The following is a 24,156-nucleotide window of genomic DNA, read 5'->3' on the forward strand; positions in this document are numbered from 1 at the left end:
AATTGCCGGAGCCGTCATTAGTCGGTGTAAGTCACTAAAATCATTGCACTTTCCAGAAAATTACTCTCATGTTCTGAGGAAGTATTAACATTCACGGCCATAAAAGAAATGGGAGATTTATGATTATTCATCAGATGTGCCAGGTGTGAAGACTCCGGCCTGAGACAGCCGACACTCCGCACACCGGCCACGCTGAGGGAATGACCATTGATTGACTCTCATGTGAGGATCCTGGGGGAGGCTGCAAAATCCTCCAGAATGGAGAAAGGATGGGGATGGGGGATTTCCATTTATTTGGCCATTTCTGTATCTTGAATTTTCTAAAAAAGTGATGTGTGTGTAGACACTGGAGAACCCCTAAAGGGAAAATCTTCTTCTTTCAAATCAACTGTTGTCAGAAAGTTATATAGATTTTGTAACTTACTTCTATTTAAAAATATCCAGCCTTCCAGTACTTATCAGCTGCTGTATGAACTGCAGGAAGTGGTGTAATTTCTCCAGTCTGACACAGTGCTCTCTGCTGCCACCTCTGTCCATGTCACGAACTGTCCAGAGCAGGAGAGGTTTTCTATGGGGATTTGCTGCTGCTCTGGACAGTTCCTGACATGGACAGAGGTGGCAGCAGAGAGCACTGTGTCAGACTGGAGAGAATACACCACTTCCTGCAGGACATACAGCAGCTGATAAGTATGGGATTTTTAAATAGACGTAAATTACAAATCTATATGACTTTCTGCCAATGGTTGATTTGAAAGACAAAGCTTTTCTTTGGAGTCCCCCTTTAATGGCCCATCATTAAATTCCCCTCCTATGTTGTCACTAATATTCCCCTCACCTGATTCCACTTCTTGAAGGCCGCAATGTAGACTAGGGGAGAGATTTATCAAACATGGTGTAAAGTGACACTGGCTCAGTCGCCCTCGGCAACCAATCAGATTCCACCTTTCATTCCTCACAGACAGTTTGTAAAATGAAAGGTGGAATCTGATTGGTTGCCGGGGGCGACTGAGCCAGTTTCACTTTACACCATGTTTGATAAATCTCCCTCTATGGGGGTAATATACAGTATATAACACTGGATGTTCTATTACAGAAAAGTATTCAGATTCCAGGAGCCCATGTGGCCCCTGACCGGCAGAGTATGAGCCATGTGGATACACCCCCAGCTGTGCGTAATGCTGTCCGTAATGCTGCGGCCTCTATGGGGACCCCTGGGGTCTTCTCTTCCTCCTCCTCATCAAGCTATTGTCCAGGTAAGCAGTTAGAGAATATTCCGGATTGTTTTAAGAACCCTGTCATTCTGCCGCATCAGACGTAACTAATTACTTCTCCGTAGAACGCCACTTCCTATCGATATTAGCCCTTAAGTTTTTCTGTAGGAGCAGCAATAGATCACTCTCGGCTGATTGATGGCTGCTTAAAAAAAAGGCCTCGGCGGCGTTCTGCTTAATAAGACATCCCGGTGCCTTTTAGGCAATTTGTAGGTTATGAATTAGAGTCCCTTCACTCTCCGCCTGCTCCCAGGGGGGAAGCCTTCTACTTGTTACTTCCTCCCGGGAGGATCCTTTAACTTCACAAGACTAATGCAAGACATCCGCCTGACCGCAGCTGCATGGAACGGGTAAAAGAAGGGACAACACCGGCCATGGTCAACGCTACGGAGCCAAGATCAAGGACCTCTATGTATAACGTGTGCCGGAAACCGTGCAGCCAGAGCTGTAGCTCTCCATCAACCAGGGCCAAGGTGGATGTCACCACCCTAGTCTTGTATCTAAATATACCCCGATGGTCCCCTTTATTATATGCCACCATCAAAAAGGGTTCATCAATCCATGATGCTTGTGCCAAATTGTGACCCTCATCATCAAGGTGCCACAGAGATCTGGATCCATCTGACCGGCCATGTTTCTCCACAGAGATCTGGATCCATCTGAGCGGCCATGTTTCTCCACAGAGATCTGGAGCCATCTGACCGGCCATGTTTCTCCAGAGATCTGGATTAGGGATGGTCCAAACCGAGTTTGGTTTAGGTTCGCACTAACCCAAACCCTCGGCAGCAGATTCCCGCTGTCTGCCCACTCCGTGGAGCGGGCAGATCCAGCGGGAGGACCGCCTGGAAAACTGGGATACAGCCATAGCCATAGGCTATATCCAAGTTTTCCAGGCGTTACTCCCGCTGGATCCGCCCGCTCCATGGAGCGGGCAGACAGCGGAGATCTGCTGCCGAGCGTTCGGGTTCATACGAACTCGAACCTCGGCAGGTTCGGAACATCCCTTCTCTGGATCCATCTGACCGGTCATGTTTCTCCAAAGAGATCTGGATCCATCTGACCGGTCATGTTTCTCCAAAGAGATCTGGATCCATCTGACCGGCCATGTTTTTCCACAGAGATCTGGAGCCATCTGACCGGCCATGTTTCTCCACAGAGATCTGGATCCATCTGACCGGCCATGTTTCTCTACAGAGATCTGGATCCATCTGACCGGCCATGTTTCTCCAGAGATCTGGATCCCTCTGACCGTCCATATTTCTCCACAGAGATCTGGATCCATCTAAGACCTTGATCTATGACAAGGCATGGTGGCTTCTTGGACCTCCAGGCACCCAGGGACAATATGTATGTCCATACCTTAGAAGATGTTGTAGTGATCAGTTGTGGCGGTAGTGATCAGTTGTGGCGGTAGTAGTGATCAGTTGCGGTGGTAATAGTGATCAGCTGTCGTTTTCTGGGGTCCCATGGGTCTCGGGTCAGCTCGGTGTATCTGGCAGGTGTCCAGCGGTCTAAACAGATCAATCTCACATTATTGTAACTGATTGTTGTGTGAATCCACGGACGCCGGGGTTTGTGTGACTGTGAGTGATCTGGTGTCCCCAGGACGAGGAGGAGGAGGACGCTGCCACAGGTTATAGGGAAGGTTCTGTTGCCAGGAAAATGAACGGCCACCAAGCCAAAAGCACCCAGCAGATCAGTCACTGAGTTGCTGACTTCCTGCAGATAATAAGAATAGAAAACAGGTGGCTGATCCAATCACCTACAGCGAGGAAGCCTTCAGAGAAGAAAGCCCCTGTCTATACTGGGCATAAAGGGGCACTCTACTGATAATGGAACACTGTATTAATAAAGGGCGACACTGTACCGATAAAGGAGAACTCTTATTATAAAGGAGCACTGTATCGATAAAGGAGAACTCTAATGATAAGGGGGCACTCTACTGGTAAAGGAGAACTCTACTCATAAAGGAGCACTGTATTAATAAAGTGGGGCACTGTACTGATAAAGGAGAACTCTAATGATAAAGGAGCACTGTATTAATAAAGTGGGACACTGTACTGATAAAGGAGAACTCTAACGATAAAGGAGCACTCTACTGACAAAGGAGCACTGTATCGACAAACTGATAACTACACCTGAGGCATAATCTAATACAACTCCAACTTTTTATTACATTATTTATCCTGACTCTGACACATGCTGAATTATACTCCGGAGCTGCACTCACACTTCTGCTGATTTTTTATTTTAGAGGGTCTGGTCTGGCGTCTGTGTTACTTTACAAGGTCTTTTCTCCATTTTTGTTTGTGCAAAGCGTAATCGTCATTTCTGAGTCAATTTTCCAAAAACAATAAATATCTATAGTACAAGCCATTTTAAGAAACTCATTTATCTAATAAAACTCTGGGGTCTGTATTAGTTTAGGGGTCTGGTCTGGGGTCTGTATTAGTTTAGGGGTCTGGTCTGGGGTCTGGTCTGGGGTCTGTATTAGTTTAGGGGTCTGGTCTGGGCTCTGCATTAGTTTAGGGGTCTGGTCTGGGGTCTGGTCTGGGGTCCATATTTGTATAGGGGTCTGGTCTGGGCTCTTTATTAGTTTAGGGGTCTGGTCTGGAGTCTGTATTAGTTTAGGGGTCTGGTCTGGAGTCTGTGTTAGTTTAGGGGTCTGGGGTCTGTATTAGTTTAGGGGTCTGGTCTGGGGTCTGTATTAGTTTAGGGGTCTGGTCTGGGGTCTGTATTAGTTTAGGGGTCTGGTCTGGGGTCTGTATTAGTTTAGGGGTCTGGTCTGGGGTCTGTATTAGTTTAGGGGTCTGGTCTGGGGTCTGTATTAGTTTAGGGGTCTGGTCTGGGGTCTGTATTAGTTTAGGGGTCTGGTCTGAGGTCTGTATTAGTTTAGGGGTTTGGTCTGGGGTCCATATTTGTATAGGGGTCTGGTCTGGGCTCTTTATTAGTTTAGGGGTCTGGTCTGGAGTCTGTATTAGTTTAGGGGTCTGGTCTGGTGTCTGTATTAGTTTAGGGGTCTGGTCTGGGGCCTGTATTAGTTTAGGGGTCTGGTCTGGGGTCTGTATTAGTTTAGGGGTCTGGTCTGGGGCCTGTATTAGTTTAGGGGTCTGGTCTGGTGTCTGTATCAGTTTAGGGGTCTGGTCTGGGGCCTGTATTAGTTTAGGGGTTTGGTCTGGGGTCTGTATTAGTTTAGGGGTCTGGTCTGGGCTCTGCATTAGTTTAGGGGTCTGGTCTGGGCTCTGCATTAGTTTAGGGGTCTGGTCTGGGGTCTGGTCTGGGGTCCATATTTGTATAGGGGTCTGGTCTGGGCTCTTTATTAGTTTAGGGGTCTGGTCTGGGGTCTGTATTAGTTTAGGGGTCCGGTCTGGGGTCTGTATTAGTTTAGGGGTCCGGTCTGGGGTCTGTATTAGTTTAGGGGTCTGGTCTGGGGTCTGTATTAGTTTAGGGGTCTGGTCTGGGGTCTGTATTAGTTTAGGGGTCTGGTCTGGTGTCTGTATCAGTTTAGGGGTCTGGTCTGGGGCCTGTATTAGTTTAGGGGTTTGGTCTGGGGTCTGTATTAGTTTAGGGGTCTGGGGTCTGTATTAGTTTAGGGGTCTGGTCTGGGGTCTGTATTAGTTTAGGGGTCTGGTCTGGGGTCTGTATTAGTTTAGGGGTCTGGTCTGGGGTCTGTATTAGTTTAGGGGTCTGGTCTGGGGTCTGTATTAGTTTAGGGGTCTGGTCTGGGGTCTGTATTAGTTTAGGGGTTTGGTCTGGGGCCTGTATTAGTTTAGGGGTCTGGTCTGGTGTCTGTATCAGTTTAGGGGTCTGGTCTGGGGCCTGTATTAGTTTAGGGGTTTGGTCTGGGGTCTGTATTAGTTTAGGGGTCTGGTCTGGGCTCTGCATTAGTTTAGGGGTCTGGTCTGGGGTCCATATTTGTATAGGGGTCTGGTCTGGGCTCTTTATTAGTTTAGGGGTCTGGTCTGGGGTCTGTATTAGTTTAGGGGTCTGGTCTGGGGTCTGTATTAGTTTAGGGGTCCGGTCTGGGGTCTGTATTAGTTTAGGGGTCCGGTCTGGGGTCTGTATTAGTTTAGGGGTCTGGTCTGGGGTCTGTATTAGTTTAGGGGTCTGGTCTGGGGTCTGTATTAGTTTAGGGGTCTGGTCTGGTGTCTGTGTTAGTTTAGGGGTCTGGTCTGGGCTCTTTATTAGTTTAGGGGTCTGGTCTGGGGTCTGTATTAGTTTAGGGTCAGGTCTGGGGTCTGTATTTGTTTAGGGGTCTGGTCTGGGCTCTGTATTAGTTTAGGGGTCTGGTCTGGGGTCTGTATTAGTTTAGGGGTCTGGTCTGGGGTCTGTGTAAGATTAGGGGTCTGGTCTGGGGGTCTGCATTAGTTTAGGGGTCTGGTCTGGGCTCTTTATTAGTTTAGGGGTCTGGTCTGGGGTCTGTATTAGTTTAGGGGTCCGGTCTTGGGTCTGTATTAGTTTAGGGGTCTAGTCTGGGGTCTGTATTAGTTTACGAGTCTGGTCTGGGGTCTGTATTAGTTAGGGGTTTGGCCTGGGGTCTGTATTTGTTTAGGGGTCTGGTCTGGGGTCTGTATTAGTTTAGGGGTCTGGTCTGGGCTCTGTATTAGTTTAGGGGTCTGGTCTGGGCTCTGTATTAGTTTAGGGGTCTGGTCTGGGCTCTGTATTTTTTTTTTTATGTATAATTTGTATTAGTTTTTGTGTTTAAGTTCTGTATTTGTTGGGCCTTCCTGTCTGGGGCCTGTATATTATTTGGCAGGTGATAAGGGGGTCATATGCCTTAGGTTGGAGGGGGGGAGTTTAAAAATTGGGGTACATAGGTAAAAGTACCAATCTACTTGGATACCACTACGCACATGGCTTCATCCGTCCAGGATCTATAAGGTAGCGATCAGGTCAGGTAGGAGGGTCTTACATAGCACTTTACAGCACATAGCGAGATTTTGCAGCAGTTTATTGGTTGGGTCTGGGGTCAGGTAGGAGGGTCTTACATAGCACTTTACAGCACATAGCTGGAGGTTTTGCAGCAGCTTGCATGGTCTCTGTGTGACCAGACGTTGCTCATACATCACCCGTCTACGCATCCAGCACCGGCTGTAGAGATCAGAGACATCTTCCGCAATCACTCCTTCAGAGGAGACTGATGCGTCCGCCATGCAGGGCGGCACGGAGTCACTTTGGATGTTTTACAGTCCGGCCTTATACAGGGTTAGATTTTCCATAGTTACGATGACAGAGATCTCCGGTGCTTTGTACAATGATGAGAAGGTCGCACTTTACAAGACACCATGGGAGACGATTCATCACTCAGGCTTTATTGGGCGGCTGCCATATTCCTCCTAATAGCCGCTGCCCTATTTATAGAAGCGTTAGATCCAATTCATTGTCATTTAACAAGAATTAATGTCCAGAGGAGAGGAGAGGACATGCCGTTCATTTCCCGATGACAATGTGATACCAGGGGAGGTTCACCGGCGGCTCCCGACACATCACACGACTAATGATTCCTCCCAGTCTCCAGGCCTCAGCGGGTAGCTGGATCTCCATTATGTAAATGATTCCCCCTCCATGGCTGCCGTAGTCCCCTGTCTGAACGGGATCACATGCTGAGGGGTCACTCTCATTTGTAATCCTAACACCAATTGTTAATCTTCCAAGACATCCTGACGAGGCCTGCACCCTGCCCACTGCTTGCCCGCACCCTGCCCACTGCTTGCCTGCACCCTGCCCGCACCCTGCCTACACCCTGCCCGCACCCTGCCTGCACCCTGCCCGCACCCTGCCCACTGCTTGCCTGCACCCTGCCCGCACCCTGCCTACACCCTTCCTGCAGTAATAGATGTGAGCGCTCTGGAGGGTGCACCATCATCAGAGTGCAGGGAATGTGAGAGTGTAGAAATTTTACGAGAGTGCAGTAATTATGGGAGTGCAGTGATTTTTTTTTACAGTGCCCCCTGTTGGTGTGATGATGTGGGGAGGACACACTGCCCTTTGCTGGTGTGATGATGTGACCAGAACACACTGCCCCATGCTGGCATGGTGATGTGATGAGGACACCCTGTCCCCTGCTGGTATGATGATGTGAGGAGTACACACTGCCCCCTGCTGGTGTGATCATGTGTTGAGGACACACTGCCCCCTACTGGTGTGATGATATGGGGAGGATCCACTGCCCCCTGCTGGCCTGATGATGTGATAAGGATACAATGCCCCCTGCTGGTGTGATGATGTGGAGGACACCCTCCCTCCTGCTGGTGTGATGATGTATGAAAGATACAATGTCCCCTCCTGGTGTGATGATATGAGGAGGACACACTGCCCACTGCTGGTGTGATGATGTGGGGAGGACACACTGCCCTCTGCTGGTGTAATGATGTGGGGAGGACACACTGTCCTCTGCTGGTGTGATGATGTGGGAAGGACACACCACCCCCTGCTGGCATGATGATGTACCTTCCCAGTATATATGGTGTCTTAAAGTTTTATATTAGAAACAACATGGCTGTTTTCTTCATCTGCCCATGGATTGTGCCAATAAATCTGGTTCAGCTGCATTACGTGATATGACCTGTGGACAGGTGCGGCGCTGTTTTTGGAAGAAGGCAGCCCTGTTTTTCTATTCCTCTGTACAATTCTCTACCTTCTATGTGAAATCCTGTATAATACGGTCCGATACGCAGCACTTTATAACAACCGTGAATCCGTCCTAGCGGAACACAATACTTTCTATTTTATCCTTTTTATAAGAATGTGAAACTTTGTAATTTTTGTTTTGTTTTGTGGTTTTTGCTCTCCGCAATCTCGTATAATAAATCCCATAAATAATCTAGAATTCCTGTATGTGCCCCCGCAGGCTGGGGTCAGAGCGGGACCCTTCCCCTTTAAGAGGTCCATGTGCCGACCCTGGATCTGACCCGCTGTGCCGGTGCTCTGGTTGTTCCTGAGCTCCGGGAGCCTCATTGTCTTTTCTATGGCCGTATGACCGTCCGTTGATGTCGCCATAACCCCGCTCATTTAGCCTCATTTAATATTAATGTGACTGTTATTTAAAAAAAATTGCTGGTGTAGACCGATCTGTGGGGATCAATAGCACAATAAGCGCGGCTTTACGACCTCCCCGGGGGGTTGTACTCACATAAAGACTGCTGGACGCTCAGACGTACACATAATGTTAGTACACCGCCTGCGCCGCTCACGTCCTGACCGCCGGGCTTTCTGGTCAGTTCTCCTTATTTTAGGTTTTATATCCGGAATATATAAATAAGATACAAAGGGGAAGGACAACTGCTAAAAACGGCAGGAATTCTAACCAAATCCTAATAAAAAATTAAAAAAAACTTCCCCGTTTAGGCTGGCCTCACATAATTCCCACTCCCAAGGCAACTACTTTTCTGCATAAACCTCACCCCTTTCACATAAATCAGGACAGATGGTATGTATGGGCTAAAGGCATAAGCTTATTGATTAGAATCACTCCCACTAAGCTGAATTCCTGGCTAGAGTGTACAATAAGAACAGGAAGTCTATACAGGACATTATATTTTAGTGAACCACCCCTTTAAGGGCCCTTTCAGGGCAATAATGTAGTTTAGCTGGTGCGATGACATCACTCCCTCTATGACATTATGGGTGCCCTTACGAGGTCAAAGTGAGGATTTAGCCATAAGTCCGATACATGTGCTTATAATGTGCTTACCCTTACTATGAGCTACATGGCTGTCATTGTGGAGTAACTATATCATATTTGTAATGACATCACTCCTCCTATGAGGTCATAAGTGACCTCATGGTGTCATGACGAAGCCCTGAGGATCCAGTACTCTAGTTATAGACACCCTCCCCTTTAGATATTAGCAGGAAAGTTTATATAGACTGAACCCACTTAGTACATTTATAGCCCGCCTCTTGTATGTATTATAGGCCTTAGTGTTGGTCCCAGGACTCAGCAGTCAGCTGTCCTGCCTACTCCAGCTACAAAACACCAGTTGGATTCCTCTGTGCTCCTCATGGGAGGGGCTAAAGCCTCTGGTTACAGATGGGAGGCTGATAATCCTCAAAGGCTCAAGGCTCCTAAAGGAGTTGTACATTGACTTATAGAGAAACTCGCTCCAATAGGTGGCACCAGAGAGCACTGTCTTTTCTAGAGGAGAGCTCATTTGCATGTTTTTATCCCAGAGGACATTGCATGGCCTGTAAGATTCCCTACGCCAGATAGGACTGGGAAGTCATGTGATTATTCACGTATATATTTTTTTTTTTTTGGGGGGGGGGGCAAAAAACTTTTTTTTCCCAATAATTTTTTTAAGTCATGTGATTATTTACATTTTTTTTTTATTATAATTTAGTCATGGTAATTATCCATGTATACTTTTTTAATTTATTTATTTTTTTAAATAATTTTTTAAAGTCATATGATTATCCACATTTACTTTTAAAAAAACAAACAAATGTAAAATAATTTTTTGAAGTTGGGTGATTTATCCTCTTAGATTTTATGAATTTAGGGATTTTTTAAATAATTTTTTAAAGTCATATGATTATCCACATTTTCTTTTTTTTTTATTTTAAAATACTTTTTTGAAGTTGGGTGATTTATCCTCTTAGATTTTATGAATTTAGGGATTTTTTTTATAATTTTTTTAACTAAAACCTGTGTTTATCCACATATATTTTTTGAATTTTTTGAAGTCATGTGATTATCCAGGTAGATTTTTTGGAAAACTTTTTTTCTAATATAATTTTTTCTTTTTTTACAGTGTTTGCAGGGTTAAAGTCCCTGCTCTGACCGGTCTCCTCCAACGTTATAATATACGGGGCCGCGTACATTAACCTAAAAGAGAGAGGAGCCCGGACAGGTGAGCTAATCGCAGGACGGCCGGAGTAATGTCCGTCATAAATCCATCCGCCATGCCCAAGTCAAAGCGTGTTAATAATTCAGTGTTTACTTTCATCAGAGTGCAGAGTGAAAAATGATGGGTGCGCCGGTCGGGGGTAAAACGGGGAGCGTGGGGAGATTGATGGAGCGTTCAGCATTATGAGACACATGACTTATCGAGCTGTCACAGCCAGCGTTTTAAGACAGGATTAGATGGGAGATGAGAAAGATTTTTACCAAATTAATGAAAAATCAATCAAGCTTCAAAAATCCATTAATGGTCATAATGCACCGGTTACTGAAAGATACCGCAGGAATCCAATAGCGGCTGTTAAATACTTCTCTGGGACAGTAGTGGACAGGATATATCTCATTCATTAGCCTCTATGTATTTACTATTAGCGGGACACCGCATCCTCCCCCACCGGCTGACGTCTGCAGGGATAGAGACATAACAGCGCTGCCCGCTCCTAATGGACCCAGCACAGATAGGACCATAGCATCAATAATTCACCAATAAGAAGGGCACAAAATAATGCAGTGTACAAAGGGTTAATAGGGGCACAGGGCATGCTGGGAGTTGTAGTTTTGCAAAATCTGGTGAAACTGTAAAGGAAACAAGGTTCACATGTAGTGTTGAGTGAAGTTGCTGAACTGTTTTGGTTTGGTAACGCTCTCCTAACCTGAACGCTCAGCATTTGACTCCCAGTGTCAGGAGAAGCTGGATGCAGCCCTAGGGCCCCCAGGAAAGTATGGATACAACCTGTGGCCAAGGCTGTATCCCTGTTTTCTGGTACTTCCTAGGGCTGCCTCCAACTTCTCCAGGTTCGGAGAGCCTTACCAATCCCAAACAGTTTCGGCAACTCAACTCAAGGGGCCACAAGATCAGCTGAAATCCTAGGACTCCAAGAAATCATTGGATGCATTGGATGATTGTACTTATTATTTACGGTATTATTTACGGTACTATGTACTTATTATGTACGGTATAAGATGTTGGTTTTTTTTTCTTTTGTTCCGTATTATATACTATTGTTGTGTTATAGTATTTTATGTTGTCTATAGGTATCACACCATCACACAATATCACATTATTCTTGTATTCCATTGTTTTAGTATATTACATTGTATATTCTTGTATTGCATTGAACAGTAGTAACTTGGTTTGAGAGCGTTTTGGTTTAAGAGTTTTTCAAAATTGTGACTTGGTGTAAGAGCATTGCTTTGGTGTAAGAGCTTCCTGTACTGGGTGGGAGGGGGAGTGGGGGAGGGGCATAGTCTGCATAGCGGGGTCTACAGCCCTGTACTCTGACCCAGGAAGTCTCCCTCACCTTCCAAATCATAGCAGATCCACTTCAGGCTGGGGCTTGCATCAGGGGACAGGACTGTGGAGGTAATCTCTCCATAGCTGTAACCCCTCTCTCCCCGGATAGAGAGTGCTGCGTGTACGTGCCCACATCTTCCCTGCTCATTCCTTCATGCTCCCTGCAGTCTCTGTCAGCCCTTGTGTTTCCCATGCTCTCCATTCCTGCTATAATGTGCCCGCACTCACACACAGTTATACACACTGCTGCTATAATGTGCCTGCACTCACACTCAGCTATACACACTGCTGCTATAATGTGCCTGCACTCACACTCAGCTATATACACTGCGGCTATAATGTGCCTGCACTCTCACTCAGCTATCGTTCGAATCTAAACGATAATCGTTTGCTTGAAATGCAGTTAACGATTAACGACCGAACGAGAAATCGCTGATCGCTTTATAAGACCTGGACCTATTTTTATCGTTGCTCATTCGCAAAACGCAGTAGATACGAACGCAATAGCGAAGAAATAGCAAAGAAAAAACTATCGCAAATACAATCATAAGTAACGATTATCGTTCCATGGAAATGAGTGAACGTTTTCAGGTCTTTCGCAATAGCGGTCGTTTGAGATCGTTAATTGTTAATGATTATACGAACGATAATCGTCCGGTGGAATAGGGCCTTTACTATACATTATATACCACATGCTGATTGGTATACTGTACAGTAACTTATATATCACATATCCAGCTGCAGTGTTATCAGGGTTATACAGTGACTATACATTATACACCACATGCTGCTATACTGTACAGTAACTTATATCTCACATATCCAGCTGCTGCTGTGTTATCAGGGTTATACAGTTACTATACATTATACATCACATGCTGATTGCTATACTGTACAGTAATGTATATATCACATATCCAGCTGCTGTGTTATCAGGGTTATACAGTTACTATACATTATATACCACATGCTGCTATACTGTACAGTAACTTATATATCACATATCCAGCTGATGTGTTATCAGGGTTATACAGTTACTATACATTATATACCACATGCTGCTATACTGTACAGTAACTTATATATCACATATCCAGCTGCTGCTGTGTTATCAGGGTTATACAGTTACTATACATTATATACCACATGCTGCATTACTGTACAGTAACTTATATATCACATATCCAGCTGCTGCTGTGTTATCAGGGTTATACAGTTACTATACATTATATACCACATGCTGATTGCTATACTGTACAGTAACTTATATATCACATATCCAGCTGCAGTGTTATCAGGGTTATACAGTTACTATACATTATACACCACATGCTGCTATACTGTACAGTAACTTATATATCACATATCCAGCTGCTGTGTTATCAGGGTTATACAGTTACTATACATTATATACCACATGCTGCTATACTGTACAGTAACTTATATATCACATATCCATCTGCTGTGTTATCAGGGTTATACAGTTACTATACATTATACACCACATGCTGATTGCTATACTGTACAGTAACTTATATATCACATACACAGCTGCTGTGTTATCAGGGTTATACAGTTACTATACATAATACTCCACATGCTGATTGCTATACTGTACAGTAACTTATATATCACATATCCAGCTGCTGCAGTGTTATCAGGGTTATACAGTTACTATACATTATATACCACATGCTGCTATACTGTACAGTAACTTATATATCACATATCCAGCTGCTGCTGTGTTATCAGGTTTATACAGTTACTATACATTATACACCACATGCTGATTGCTATACTGTACAGTAACTTATATATCACATATCCAGCTGCTGTGTTATCAGGGTTATACAGTTACTATACATTATATACCACATGCTGCATTACTGTACAGTAACTTATATATCACATATCCAGCTGCTGCTGTGTTATCAGGGTTATATAGTTACTATACATTATACACCACATGCTGCTATACTGTACAGTAACTTATATATCACATATCCAGCTGCAGTGTTATCAGGGTTATACAGTTACTATACATTATATACCACATGCTGCTATACTGTACAGTAACTTATATATCACATATCCAGCTGCAGTGTTATCTGGGTTATACAGTTACTATACATTATACACCACATGCTGATTGTTATACTGTACAGTTATATATCACAGATTCAGCTGCTTCTCATTGTTCCATCAGTTCTATATGTTATTCAGAATAAAAAAAAAAAAATCATTGTTTTGGGGTGTGGAAACAATTGTCTGCAGATCAGTGATTTCTGATGGGAAATTTTGCTTTGGTATAAGAGTGGATTTGGATTACAAGCGCCATCCCGGAACGTATTATGCTCCTAATCCGAGGCACCACTGTATATTCTTGTATTGCATTGTTGTAGGATATTACATTGTATATTCCTGTATTGCATTGTGTTATAGCATATTATGTGGTATATTTTTTATTGCATGGTGTTACACAGGGGGACTCTCAGGACCCCCTTTTTTCTTTCAGAAATCAAAGGTAAATAATATATCTGATTCCCCAGCAAGTCCTGGGGGGGGGGGTGGGGGTTATCTTCTAGGCCATATTGGATCTATGGTGAGATTTTCCAATGGGAAGGGGGTCATGTAGCTATTTCTAATATCTCCTGTGGCTCAAATGTTATCAGCACAGAAAGTTCTCATGTGGGATTAGATCCAGCACCATCAGCTCTGTGTTCAGCACCATGGACAGCACGTCACATAGCTACTGTATATATTGCTGTATGTTGTGTTATATTATATCACATTGTATCAGATCATGTTTTATGTCATTCTATACTGTGTTGTATTATATTATTGTATGATGTTATATTATGCTGTGTTATATCTATACTATATCACACTGTATGACATCAGATACAATATGCTGTATGATATATTATGCTGTGTTATATTGGTGTTATACAATATGCTGTATGATATATTATGCTGTGTGATGTTATGTTATGCAGTGTTATATTGGTGTTATACTATATCACACTGTATGACATCAGATGATGCTATACACTATATGATGTATTATGCTGTGTTATATATTATGCTATGTTATATCAGTGTTATACTATATGCTGTGTTATATCTATACTATATACTGTATGATATATGATGCTATATTATATCTATACTGTATGCTGTATGATGTATTATGCTGTGTTATATATTATGCTATGTTATGTCGTTGTTATACTATATGCTGTGTTATATCTATACTATATACTGTATGCTATATGATGCTGTATTATATCTATACTATATGCTGTATGATGTATTATGCTGTGTTATATATCGGTGTCATACTATATCACCCTGTATGACATCAGATGATCCTCACCTACATTCTCTATCCCACCTCTATACTGTATGTTCTGCTATTGTACCTTCTATTACACCATCACTCAGGATCTCATTTGGCGTCACTCATGCGCGGCTTCTATTCCAGACTTCTAATTTTTTCTCATTCACATCTCCCTATAAATCTCCCCGAACGTCAACATGGCGGCCGGCCGATCATTATCATCTGCTTTTCCTTGAATCATTTAACAAAAAATGAAGAAATAATTAGTCAGAATGTGACGGCCAGATCATCTCCTCCGGGACGGAGACTCAGGATCAGTCACTGGCAAATTGTCTATCAGGTCTAATTGCAAAAGATAAGATTTGTATTTTACAGGGAGGCCGAGGGCAGGAGAGGAGCCGGGGGCAGGAGAGGAGCCGGGGGCAGGACAAGAGCCCGGGGCAGGAGAGGAACCGGGGGCAGGAGAGGAGCCGGGGGCAGGAGAGGAGCCGAGGGCAGGAGAGGAGCCGGGGGCAGGAGAGGAGCCGGGGGCAAGAGAGGAGCGGGGGGCAGGAGAGGAGCCAAGGGCAGAAGAGGAGCCGGGGGCAGGACAGGAGCCGGGGGCAGGAGAGGAGCCGCGAGCAGGACAGGAGCCACAGGCAGAAGAGGAGCCGGGGGCAGGAGAGGAGCCGGGGGCAGGAGAGGAGCCGGGGGCAGGACAGGAGCCAGGGGCAGAAGAGGAGCCGGGGGCAGGAGAGGAGCCGGGGGCAGGAGAGGAGCCGGGGGCAGGAGAGGAGCCGGGAGCAGGAGAGGAGCTGGGGGCAGGAGAGGAGCCGGGAGCAGGAGAGGAACCGCGGACAGGAGAGGAGCCGGGGGCAGGACAGGAGCTGGGGGCAGGACAGGTGGCGAGGGCAGGAGAGGAGCCGCGAGCAGGACAGGAGCCGCGAGCAGGACAGGAGCCACAGGCAGGAGAGGAGCCGGGGGCAGGAGAGGAGCCGGGGGCAGGAGAGGAGCCGGGGGCAGGAGAGGAGCCAGGGGCAGGACAGGAGCCGGGGGCAGAAGAGGAGCCGGGGGCAGGAGAGGAGCCGGGAGCAGGAGAGGAGGCGGGAGCAGGAGAGGAGCTGGGGGCAGGAGAGGAGCCGGGAGCAGGAGAGGAACCGCGGACAGGAGAGGAGCCGGGGGCAGGAGAGGAGCCGGGGGCAGGACAGGAGCCGCGGGCAGGAGAGGAGCCGCGGGCAGGACAGGATCCGGGGGCAGGACAGGAGCCGGGGCAGGAGAGGAGCCGCGGGCAGAAGAGGAGCCGGGGACAGGACAAGAGCCCGGGGCAGGACAGGAGCCAGGGGCAGGACAAGAGCCGGGGGCAGGAGAGGAGCCAGGGGCAGGAGAGGAGCCAGGGGCAGGACAAGAGCCCGGGCAGGACAGGAGCCGCGGGCAGGACAGGAGCCGGGGGCAGGAAAAGAGCCCGGGGCAGGAGAGGTGCTTGGGGCAGGACAGGAGCCGCGGGCAGAAGAGGAGCCGGGGGCAGGAGAGGAGCCGCAGGCAGGAGAGGAGCCAGGGGCAGGACAGGAGCGGGGGGCAGGACAGGTGCCGAAGGTAGGAGAGGAGCCGGGGGCAGGACAAGAGCCCGGGGCAGGACAAGAGCCAGGGGCAGGACAGGAGCCGGGGGGCAGGAGAGGAGCCGGGGGAAGGACAAGAGTCGGGGGCAGGAGAGGAGCCGGGGGCAGGAGAGGAGCCAGGGGCAGGACAGGAGCCGCGGGCAGAAGAGGAGCCGGGGGCAGGACAGGAGCCAGGGGCAGGACAGGAGCGGGGGGCAGGACAAGAGCCCGGGGCAGGAGAGGAGCCGGGGGCAGGAGAGGTTCTTGGGGCAGGACAGGAGTCGGGGGCAGGACAGGAGCCGGGGGCTGGACAGGAGCCGGGGGCAGGACAGGAGCCGGGGGCAGGACAAGAGCCCGGGTCAGGAGAGGTGCTTGGGGGCAGGAGAGGAGCTGGGGGCAGGAGAGGTGCTTGGGGCAGGACAGGAGCCGGGGGCAGGAGAGGTGCTTGGGGCAGGACAGGAGCCGGGGGCAGGACAGGAGTCGGGGGCAGGAGAGGAGCCGGGGGCAGGAGAGGAGCCGGAGGCAGGACAGGAGCCGGGGGCAGGACAGGAGCCGGGGTCAGGACAGGAGCCGGAGGCAGGACAGGAGCCGGGGGGCAGGACAGGAGCCGGAGGAAGGACAGGAGCCGGGGGCAGGACAAGAGCCCGGGGCAGGAGAGGAGCCGGGGGCAGGACAAGAGCCCGGGGCAGGAGAGGTGCTTGGGGCAGGAGAGGAGCCCGGGGCAGGAGAGGTGCTTGGGGCAGGACAGGAGCCGGGGGCAGGAGAGGAGCCAAGGGCAGGAGAGGTGCCAGGGGCGGGACAGGAGCCGGGGGTAGGACAGGCGCTGGGGGGCAGGAGCGGTGCCAGGGGCAGGACAGGAGCTGGGGGCAGGACAGTTGCTGGGGGGCAGGAGAGGTGCCAGGGGCAGGACAGGAGCTGGGGGCAGGACAGGTGCTGGGGGGCAGGAGAGGTGCTGGGAGCAGGATAAGGGCAAAATACTGAAACCCAGTGCAGGATCAGCCCCAGAGGGCAGAAAAGGTGCTGGGGGCAGAATAGAGGCAGGATACTGGAACCTGGTGCAGGATCAGCTGCTGCTGCTTTCTGCTGAAGACACAAAAACCTGTGTGTGAGCTTTTCTCTCGGTCTCCCCCCTCCTCCCCCCTCCCTTCTGAGACGGCTGATGTAAACAAGTCCCTGGCAGGCTGTATCTGCAACATTGTAGCTTCTTTGTAATGCTGGGAAGAATATTCTGAGGTCAAGTTGCTGATGAACTCACTGTGATTATCCCTCCCAGCATTACAAAGAAGCTACAATGTTGCAGATATTTGCTTACATCAGCCGTATCAGAACGGAGGAGGCGGAAGGGGGAGACAGAGAGAAAAGCTCACACACAGATTTTTGCGTCTTCAGTAGCTGCCAAAAACTGGGGGAAGGAGACTGAATAGGTAATAACAAGTATGGAAGGAATTGTTAGTCTCACCATGGGCAGCAACATATCAGAAGTTATGCTTGAGCGGAATACCCCTTTAACATACAGCTGCCATGTGGTAGTGCCAGAGAGATCATACAGGATTGGGGTCACATTTAGTGTTGAGTAGAGAGGCCAAACTGTTCGGGTTCAGCAACATTCTCCGAACCCAAACGCTCGACATTTGACCCCCAGCAGCTGCAGAAGTTAAATCCAGAGCGATTGGGTTCTGAGAATGTTGCCAAGACCAAACAGTTCGGCCTCTTTACTAGACACTGGTGATGTAGTATTACCATACAGATACCACACGGTAGTGCCAGAATCGATAATCCACATAGTATGAACAGATTGTGCACAGTAGTGCCAGACGGATCACACATAGTAGTGTCATGTAATAATAACAACGTATAAATCCTATATAGTAATAACATTAAGATCATGTATGCTAGTGCCAGACAGATCACACATAGTAGTTTCACAGTTATATAGTGTAATAGTTATATCAGTATACACATAGTAGTGTCACATAGTAATAACCTATAAATCCTATATAATAGCATTTAGATTGTGTACAGTAGTGCCAGACAGATCACACATAATAGTGTCATAGTTACTGTATATAGTGTCATAGTTATATCAGTATAAACATAGTAGCCAGATCCTATATAATAGTGCCATCCACCCATAGGGTAGTTTAAATAGTAGTAAGATACAAATCCCATATAGTGGTGTCATTTAGAGCCCATGTAATAGCTCCACATAGACCCATATCATAGTATAACTGTAAATAGTATCGATACGTTGCAGTACCACACACATACTCAAGACAAGAGAGGCGCTGTTCCTAGAAAGAAACTAGCTGTGATTTTCTAATCCTGCATAATCCCTTTAAGGGCCTTTGCTGCCATGGTTGTCACTAGTCTTACTGTGATATAGGTGGGATGGTATTGGGGTCCTGCTGGGACCCTATGGAGAGGTGAGCTGTTATATTGTTATAATGTACAGGACTGTGCATACTGTTCCTGACTCCTCACTTGTCTCATTGTTTCTTGTTATCGTATCATTTAACCCCTTCTCTCCTGGATCAATCACCTACACGGAGGTCATCGTCATGGTGTGACCCACTGGAGACAGCTGCGGCAGGGGCTGTAATCATATATCACCGCCATATAGCCCCTCACATTATACTGATATAATGTGACAGATATCAGCGGGCAGGGTCACCCTCTGCGCTCTCCGTCCTTCATTGTCCCTGATGTCCTGGAGGACGGGGGGGGGTGACGCATTGTGACAGGACACCAGGCACACGGCTGCTCTGCGTTACATGGCGGTATTCTCCCAGGACGCTGATTATTATTTCATCGCTATAATAACCTTGTGCGTCCAGGATCCCTGAGCCGCTGGCAGACGTGGAGCAGTATATATATATATATATTACATAGAGGGAATGTAGGTCACTGGTGACTGCGCTGATATACAGGTGCAGCAGAGCTGAGGTTGTCACCGCTCTTATCAACTGGGAGAAGGATACGGTTCAGTGTCCCTGCCATATATATATATATATATATATACCCCAGCGGAGCAGCTGCATGCTGCCTCTCCTGCGGTTCATACATTATAAAGCAGTGTCTATATAATATATGATACATTATGATATAGGTCGTCCTGTAAGCTAATCTCAGCATTGTCGCAGTTCCTTCTCCTGTCTCGGACCCCCGTCTGTTACCGATACACTGTAACGAGACCCTCTGCAGGGACTGTGACTGTAACAATGGATCCATTCACTGACAGCAAGCAGAGCTGGAGACATTGGCATATGATGAGAAGTGTGGGGTCCGGGGGTGAAGGGGTTACAGCCGCCCTCCCCTCACAGCAGTAAATATAAATGTATATAGGAGTCGCGTCAACTAAAGCAGCAAATCTTTTATTTCATTTTTCCTCCTCTTCCTCCAGGTCTTTAGAAAAAGCAATAAAGCCTGGGATGTGAACCCTCCGGCTGGCTGACAGCTTGTCACGACGGCCTCAGCCGCAAAAACACTGATCCCAGCAGAATTGCACTGGGAAAATGTATTCCTGGGTCTCCGGGAGAGTGAAAAATGGCCGCAGCTGCTTTTTTGCATGAAGTTTAAAGCCTGTGTGGTGCTCAGAGGAGCGGATCGGCCTAAACCGGGGCCATTCATCACGCCGGCCGCCATCGACAGCTCAAGTTGTGGGATTTCACTCCACTATCTGGTAATTCGCCAGTTAAAGGCGCAGTCCAGCCGCTGCCAGGGTGCCGGAGAGGACGGAGAACCAGACAGGACCCCCGGAAGAGAGTAAATACATCAACTCCGCCATTACTTAAAGAGCTCTTTAGTAAAAAAAAAATAAAAATATTATTAGCTTTAGGCTGGGTTCACACAATGTTTTTTCAAATCCATTTTTGCCAAAAAAAAAGACGAATTCATTTGTGTGCATCCATTTTGATCCGTTTTCCCATTATAAAAAAAGGATCAAAATGCATCCGTTTTTTATAAAAACATATGAAACAGACATAGTGTGGTCCCAGCCCTATTCATATTGCACTGATCAAGTGTTACATTGTGTCGTCTACCGAGTCACAAGCAGAGCTGCATTTACTGGTTCTTCTGAGCTCTGATCTCCCAGCATGCTTTGCAGGTTCAATGTCTATATAACTTATCGGGGTGGTGTCTATCAGCTCTGTGATGACAGATTTCCGGGGATTATTAGTGCAGCTCTGGGTGTTACTATAGAATAGTGATACAACCATTTACCATATATGGGCATATACAGTCATTAGAGAGGGCGACGCCCCCAAGGAGCCTGGGTCTTGGCATACATTGGAAATACTGGGTGCCTATATAATTCAAGGCACTTCCAAAAATTTCTTCCATCAATATCAACTAAAAGAGGGGGATGGGGAAGGGCCACACAGAGGAAAGGAGGTGGTGATAAAAGTGTATATATTTACAAATATTGTAGAGGTGTTCCAGAGCTTTAGTATTGAATGTTAGGTGTATGAGTCAATGGAGGGGCCACAGTGTTTGGGATAGAGTTCCCATTCAAGTAAATATGAGTACGCTACGTGTAATACCAGGCACAACCACTTCAACATGTATGGCGCTGTGCTTGATAATTAAGAAGCTGCAGTACTTGTCTGGGCACCACATCTAATGCAATCAACTGATCAGTAGATGGACCTTTAGAAAGCCTAACCTAGGATTTGACTATTAATGTAAAACCAAAGCTGGACATCCAATGTCGGTGGACACTGTCTTACAGGGTTCATTGGGTTGTCAACCATAGCAGTAAAAATTGGATGTGCCCTGAAAACAAACTGTCCTGGACTTGGCCCACAATTCTCATGACCCTGTAAGGATCCCATCCATATCATCTCTGGTCAGTAGTGTCCTCCCCATGAATAGAGATGATCGAACATCAGAAAATCGTAGGTTCGATTGAACTCGAACATTCTTGAACCTGCCGCATTTGATTGCTGATGCCTTCCCGGTCCGTGCGGAAGGAAAAGTGTGTCCAGGGACCGCCTGGAAATCAGGATTCAGCCAAATGCGGCAGGTTTGAGAATGTTCAAGTTTGATTGAACCTACGATTTTCCGATTTTCGATCATCTCTACCCATGAACTTTCAGCTGGCTGTTCTGTTCCTTGATGCCCAATCCAACCAAACATATCCCACCAGTTTTGGCACCAAACAAACAGGCTGAATAAACTTTTTGAGCCATTATTTTCAGTCCTTGAAAGGCTTAGGCTGTTCCTTTGGTTTCCATCATCTGTTGACCACATTGGTAAGTTTCTTTTTTTAAGTATTTGGACTGGATTGACACCATGTTTTGGCTGTAGATCACCATGACTCCATTGGGTCCATTACTCTAAGTGGTGCCTCCATGGGTAGGCCGCAGTATACATCACCTTAGGGCTTTGCTGATATCCCAGTGTATATCCATGACACGGTGGAACCCCAGCCTTACGTGAGCCCAGTTATTTGTGGGCTCACATGTCCATCGTTGTCCATCATTCCATAAGCATCGTTGTTGACTTACCCAATGACTTCTCGAAGAGCTCAGGTCACCTCATGTATGTAGGCCTATACTTTATGCATCCATGGCTACATGTCTGGGTTAATGTCATTGTATTTTCTACTCATGTACCGATTAAGGAGCCACGTAAGACGTCTCATCCGAGAGCCCATCTCCCCCCCCCCCCCCCCGCCGCACATTTTTCCTTTGTAAGCTCATTTCACACAAACTCAAAAGAACAGATTCTTGTTTCATCCGACTCTTGTTCCGACACCATCTTCTGCCGCCGCTACATCTCCACCAATTTGTTAAAGTATTCATGCATCAAAGTTTAAATGCACCGAAAACCAGGTGGAAGGAAGAAGAAGAAGAAAAAAGAAGCACTTAGACCATTTTCATGCGGGGAACAGATGTTTAATTCATGTATCGTCATAAGACCGGATAGAGACATTCGAGGGTTCCTGCATTATTGAAAGGACAAGGCGATGAATCAGTGACCTTCTAAACAAACAGCTCCACAACTCTCTACAACACACGAAACCTATCCCAGTGACAACATCAAGGCCAAAAGTGCCCCGAAGATGCTAAAGGGGTCTCCTAGAAGAAAAATAACTGATTGTCAAGGGATAGGAGAGATCAAACAGTGGCGTCCACCACATCCTCCAAGATGTCCACCAAGTGCAAAATGAAGGGGCGATGGCATGCTCTGTTTACTGGGGTCCACTAGTCATTGGCGGGGGCCTGAGGGTCAAGTTCCCTCCAAACATTGATCAATGGATTGGTACTCGAAGCTCACAATCTTTTCTCTTTAGAGAACTAGGAAGTCATGAGCCTGATGCCCACAGAACTGGAATACTGTGGTGTGTCTAGTGGCAGATGAGTGGGCGGAGCACAAGCCTGAGGTCTGCTCAGTACCTGTGTCATGCTCCGCCCCTTAGACTGTGCACAGGACATAACACTCGAAAGGGTTCCTTTCATGGATCTTCATGATGGAAGATAGGTAGAGCAGCTCTCTGGTGCCTTATGGAGGTAGCGTTCCCTTCAAGTTAGTGTCTGATTCCAGTAAGAAGTCTTAGGACATGACGAGGAATGTAAGCCAGGCCAGAAGGAGAAGTAGCCTATCTATAGCCAACTGAGCAGGGTGCTGTCCAGCTGCAGAGAAGCTTTTGTCTCGGGGCCAAAGGGGTAATGTTCCTCCTTGAGGAGAAAATATGTGGAAACTACTAGACCATTCACGCTCTGCTGGGAATTCTGGGAAGGATATGCAAATCAGCCTAGCTTTATCTCCATGTCAGTGTATGACTGCAATACATAAAATAATAGGACATGACTGGGAATGGACACCAAGTTACCTGTATCTGTAGACGGCTGCTTTGTGGTTGGGCAGAGCAGGGTGCCGGTCGGCTGCACAGTCGCCTTTCACCCTGAGACAAAGGGGGATAAGGTTTAAGGGGAGCATCATATTACACGGGGCGATTATTGTGTGAATTATCGTCGTATCATTAGGATATAAACGATAATCGATGATTAGATGAAGGAAATGATTGTAGTAACTAATAACTATCGTTCTGTGTAATATCGTGAACGATTTCAGGTTTGCGATCGTTTATCAATAAAAATTGGAGCAATTTCTGCCCTGCTAGGAATTCTGGGAAGAAGGATATGCAAAGCAGCTCTCTGACACCACCTTCTGGAGGAGGAGTTCCCTTCAATTAGTCTAAGGATATGGAATAAAGCCAATCCAGACACCGGCCCAGAAGGTGTTTTTAAATCCCCAACACATTAGACTTCTTTTTGGGGTCAGACACTAATTTGAAGGAAACTCCGCCTCCATAAGGTGGTGCCAGAGAGCTGCTTTGCATATCCTACTTCCCACAATTCCTAGTGGGGCAGAACATAACAAGCGGTGCTGGGGGGAGGTGCGTGCCAGTGATTACCATCTAATCCAGTGATTTTCAACCTTTTTTTAGCCGCGGCACACTTTTTATACTTAAAAAATCCCGGGGCACACCACCCACCAAAATGCCACAAAATGACACTAAAACAGTACATATTATACATATATAATATATAATATATATATAAATATAGATTCTAAATGTATTTATACTCACTCAGTGTGAAACCTGGGCCTGTTTTCTTCTCCCCCCTGTGCTTCTCTCCTGTGCTTCTCTCCACCATACTTCTCCCCCCTACTTCTCTCCTGTGCTTCTCTCCACCATACTTCTCCCCCCTGCTTCTCTCCTGTGCTTCTCTCCACCATACTTCTCCCCCCTGCTTCTCTCCTGTGCT

General features: G+C 46.9%; 1 long non-coding RNA gene across 1 annotated transcript; it reads left to right on the top strand.

Moving 5' to 3' along the window:
- Positions 1 to 1,070: 1,070 nt before the first annotated feature.
- LOC138784273 (uncharacterized) lies at positions 1,071 to 20,158 on the top strand. The gene is made up of 3 exons (XR_011361802.1): positions 1,071 to 1,253; positions 10,025 to 10,123; positions 19,782 to 20,158. It is a non-coding gene; the product is annotated as an uncharacterized lncRNA (long non-coding RNA).
- Positions 20,159 to 24,156: the final 3,998 nt, after the last annotated feature.

This window comes from Dendropsophus ebraccatus, chromosome 2, assembly GCF_027789765.1.
Source record: "Dendropsophus ebraccatus isolate aDenEbr1 chromosome 2, aDenEbr1.pat, whole genome shotgun sequence".
NCBI lineage: Eukaryota > Metazoa > Chordata > Amphibia > Anura > Hylidae > Dendropsophus > Dendropsophus ebraccatus.